The sequence below is a fragment of the Rattus norvegicus genome, chromosome 10 (assembly GCF_021556685.1).
Source record: "Rattus norvegicus strain SHRSP/BbbUtx chromosome 10, alternate assembly SHRSP_T2T, whole genome shotgun sequence".
Taxonomy (NCBI): Eukaryota; Metazoa; Chordata; class Mammalia; order Rodentia; family Muridae; genus Rattus; species Rattus norvegicus.
In genome coordinates, this window is record NC_141543.1 from 31,481,336 (window position 1) to 31,485,922 (window position 4,587).

At 41.0% G+C, this 4,587-nt stretch overlaps 1 pseudogene; it reads left to right on the forward strand.

The window, feature by feature from the left end:
- The first annotated feature begins 2,709 nt into the window (after positions 1-2,709).
- Positions 2,710-4,370, forward strand: Api5-ps2 (apoptosis inhibitor 5, pseudogene 2; annotated as a pseudogene).
- The last annotated feature ends 217 nt before the right edge of the window (positions 4,371-4,587 follow it).

A 4,587-nucleotide genomic window follows, 5' to 3' on the forward strand; every position in this document is an offset into this window, starting at 1 on the left:
TCCTTATTCCCTCCACATTATCTCCTCCCCTATTGTTGGAAATTCTAGTTCCTCCTTGGTTCCTCCCCATGTAGATACAACTTGGAACTATATTATAGTTCAAGGGTCAAGATGTGAGATGATTTCTGGAAAGAGTTTTTGTCAACATCTGTTTTTTGTTCCATGGTAAATTTATTGCTCAACCAGTGGCACTGCCCCATGATGTAGCATCACATTTATTTATTTGAATGTTTAGATTAATCACTTGTTTCTGGTCACTCAGTATTTGCAAAGTAGCTACACATAAAATGTCCACTGTTGGGCATGGAGCTTTCGGTTTACTAGGGATTAGTTGGAACTCCTGTTCTTGATGAACCTACTTTCCTTGTAGGAGCATGAGACAAACTTTCAGGTTGCCTACCAGAATCCTTTCATGGAAAAGAGCTATGGAAATTCAGAACCAGGCTCCGAGACACTAAAAGATCCATAACTCTGTGTTTTCTCTGCTTGTGTTCATCATCTTAGTTCAGTAAAGTCTAGATAACTTGTCTGCAACTTCCATTCCTCCAGTACTGTATTTGCTTAGAGACATTTTCTTCTGGAAGTCAGGGGAGGGGCGAAACTTTGATATTAATAAGCATCTTGAGCTGTAGAACATTTCTTTCCCACAGCCTCTACAATGGACTAATTGACTATCATGTTTGTTCAAAGGCCAACTTTAGAGGTTATTGAATGCTCATGATGGGGGCAGGTGCCTTCTCTTGTTAACCTTTGCATCTCACATGCCTACCATGCAGGAAGTCCTCCAAAACCTGCTGAACAAGTTGCTGAGAGGAAGTGAATATGAAGGATGATGCATGAGCTCACTTCTCACTGGTGGTGAACATTTGGAAGCAAAGGTTGACAAATGGACCACAGCCTCCTTGCTTAATCTAACATTTACAAATAATGTGAAGGCTAAGAGGACACCACATCGACACCTTATTAAGATTATATGCAGGTGTAACAAACACCTAATTGGGGATCTCTGCTGTTTACTCAGCTAGCTGTTGTTGAACTTGGGAGTATAGTCTGTATTTTTTCAGCCTGGTCAGACATTGCATCAAGATCAATGGCTGCCCTCACCACAATATTGCCTAATTCTTAGCAATTATAGATTATTAAAAATTACTTTGTTTGTGACCAGTGTCCTTTGGACTTAAATATGAGCCAGGCTGAACAGACTGTGGTGTTTCTTTCCCTGAGTTTATGAAGGGATGCTTAAAATTATACGAGGCACTACACAAAAAGACCAATTACTAAAAGTTTAATGAACATCTAATACATTTCATTGTCTGTACCAAGCACTTTACTGCAGCTTCCCTCTGATATATGAAGGGAAACTTCAAAGACAGCATGAAAAATCACCCTAGGTGCTTAGACTCAGAATTGTTTATCTACCTTCAAAGCAGGTTTTTTTTTCTCTATGATACAAAAATCTGGGAAGGCAATTTTACTTCAGTTGCTTCCCAACGCAATTTCACAGTGAATCATTGTAGTAGGCCTAACATTCTCTAAATTAGGAGCAACTTGAGGACAGCAGAGCTTTAGAAGTAAAAGGATGGATAGGAGCCCTGCTTTTGGAGAAGTTATTTTTCTGAAAGTTTTATGCCTTTTAAGTAGTTATTAGTCTTGCTCTCTGTTATTTCATATTTACCTGGTAGTCAAGTGACAAGCGATCACTTGGAAATGCATGTATTAATTCTGATTTTCTTGACACTTAAATAGGATAGTTCATAGGAGACAATTTCTACATATGGGACTGACTAATCTGCAATCAACAATTGACCTTATTTTAGAAGGATCTGCTTTTATGAATTTGAAGTCCAAGATTTATGTTTAGAAATTGTGCTATTACTCACACAATGTCTGATATCGGCTACAGGGACATAGACGGTATTAGCTTGATTAACAGCACAAGGTTGGGACTTTTATTAGTCATGATTAGAAACTGAAGTATCGAGTAGTTGGAGAGATGGCGCAGCAGTTAAGAGCGCTTGCTGCTCTTCCAGAGGATTCGAGTTCCGTTCTTAATACCCATTTTGCATGTTTTACAACAGCTTGCAAGTTCATCTCCAGAGGATATGACACCTCTCTCTGGCCTTTGCAGGCACCACTGTACATGCGGCAAGCACACACATAAAGAAAATAAAAATAAATCTTAAAAAAAAACAAAAGGAAGTTGAAGCAATGAAACACTTGGCCAAGAGTAATGATTACAGTTGGAATCTTATTTTTTTCTCCCATCACAAGATACATGGAGGGAGATGGCTACTGGAATCGATTAAATGACCTGTAATATCATTGTTAGTGTGGCTGCAATTCAATTTTTCTTTTTCTTTATGTGATGAAAACAGAGAATCCCCTGAACTTCTGCTCCTCTGTCATTGCAAGATCTGTGCTTTCTGGCCATCTCTTGCTGCAAAGAAGGCTGACAAATAGAGACTCTCATTTTTCTAGCCACTGCTATGTATACCAGAATAGGAGAAGGAAGTAAGGAAAGGGCATTTGGACTCCAGTCAGTTGTTTTTGTGCAGTTGATGTCTTATAAATACATTTGATCCTCAGGACCTACTTGATATAAGGAGAGACTCAATTTCTGAATGCTGTCTCTAGATAATAGTGTGGTCAATGGCTTAAATACCACCGCTGTGGTACCAAAAAACGTGGTGGGCAAACTTGGCGCTCTGCATGCCGAAGGTGGAGAAGCTGTACCCCAACTACAGCATCCTCGCTGATGCCACCAAGCAGTGGGGCAGTATAAAGATGCCTACCAAGTGATACTGGATGGCATGAACGGCAGCACCAAAGAAAAACAATTAGCAGCTCAGTTTATACCAAAATTCTTTAAGCATTTTCCAGTGCTGTCTGATTCTGCTGTCAATGCAGTTAGACCTCTGTGAGGATGAAGAGTCAAGCAATTAAAGAGCTGCCTCAGTTTGCCACAGGAGAAAAACCTTCCAAGAGTAGCAGATATACTGACCCAGCTTCTGCAGACCGATGGCTCTGCAGAATTTAATTTGGTGAACACTGCTCTGTTAAGTATATTTAAGATGGACGTAAAAGGAACATTAGTGCCTTGTTTAGTCAGATTCTTCAAGGAGAAGACATTTGTTAGAGATCAAGCAGTTAAATTCCTGTCCACAAACTTTAAGATGCTCCCAGATGAAGTGTTTGTTAACTAAGGAAGTGGAGGAGCTCACACCCCCTGAATCCAGAAAGGACCTAGAACATGAGACCGGTGAAGAGTTTGTTTTGTTCATGAAGATACTGTGTGAGGTAAAAAGCTTACAGACAGTGAGTGGAAGGCAGCATCTGGTTAGAGCTGGTGGCAGAACAGGCTGACCTGGAGCAGACCTTCAGCCCCTCAGACTCTGACTGTGTGGACAGGCTACAGAGCATGGGTCAGGCTGTGCCTCTCCTCTCTAAAAATGTCCATTCTACAAGATTTGTGACACATTTCTGTTAGCGAGTTCTCCCTGATCTCACTACCCTAGCTACCGAAGTGAAAGGTCTTGATACACAGTTGGAGGCATTAAAGTTGTTGGCAGAGATGAGTTCGTTTTGTGGTAGCATGGAAAACTAGAAACACATTTAAGAAAACTGTTGATAAGTTACTGGAGTATATGCCTCTCCCTCCAGAAGAAGCAGAAAATGGAGAGAAGGCTGGGGATGCAGAGTCCAAGCTGGAGTTCGGTTATGTGGAGAGCTTATTGTAGTTTTCGTCAGTTGGGCTGAAAACTTCCAGACTTCCCAACAGTCAAACTGAATGAGGAAAAGCTCAAGGATGTGAAAATTAGGCTGCAGTGCTTTGCACGGGGCCTTCAGCTTTATACCAGACAACTTCGTTTGTCTCTCCAGGGCAAAAAGGCTCTCCAGGCCTTAAAAAGAGAGAACCGAGATCCAAGTTGTTGCACTGAAAATAACCAACAATATCAATGTTTTAATCAAGGATCTCTTCCACATTCCTCCTTTTTTTTAAATTTGTTTTTATCTTTATTAACTTGAGTATTTCTTATTTACATTTCGATTGTTATTCCCCTTCCCGGTTTCCGGCCAACATCCCCCTAACCCTTCCCCCTCCCCTTCTATATGAGTGTTCCCTTCCCCATCCTCCCCCATTACCGCCCTCCCCCCAACAAAGAGCATAGTAACATTGTCCTGGAAACCTGGAGAGAGAGTTGAGATTGGGCAAAAGAGAACCAGTGTCACTAAAAAGTTCAGGTTTACAACCTAAGAAAGCTGCAGGACGACCAAAAGGTTTTGCCAGACAGATTTATAATCCTCCTAGTAGAAAGTACAGCAGCAGTTTGGGCAACGTTAATTATGAGAGGAGCCTTCAGGGAAAGTAGAGGTGGACGAGGTTGGGGAACGTGAGGCAATCTTAGTTGAGGAAGACTCCACTGATTGCGACATCACATTCTTCAGCATTGTTGTGAGATTAATATACTTAAATTTACTACTCATTGGACTGCCAGGGATGTCCCTTTAAAAGGACTGCTGCCTTCAGCTGAAAGCTTTGCTGTTTGTTTGTTTATTTATTTTTACACTCCAGATATTATTTCCATC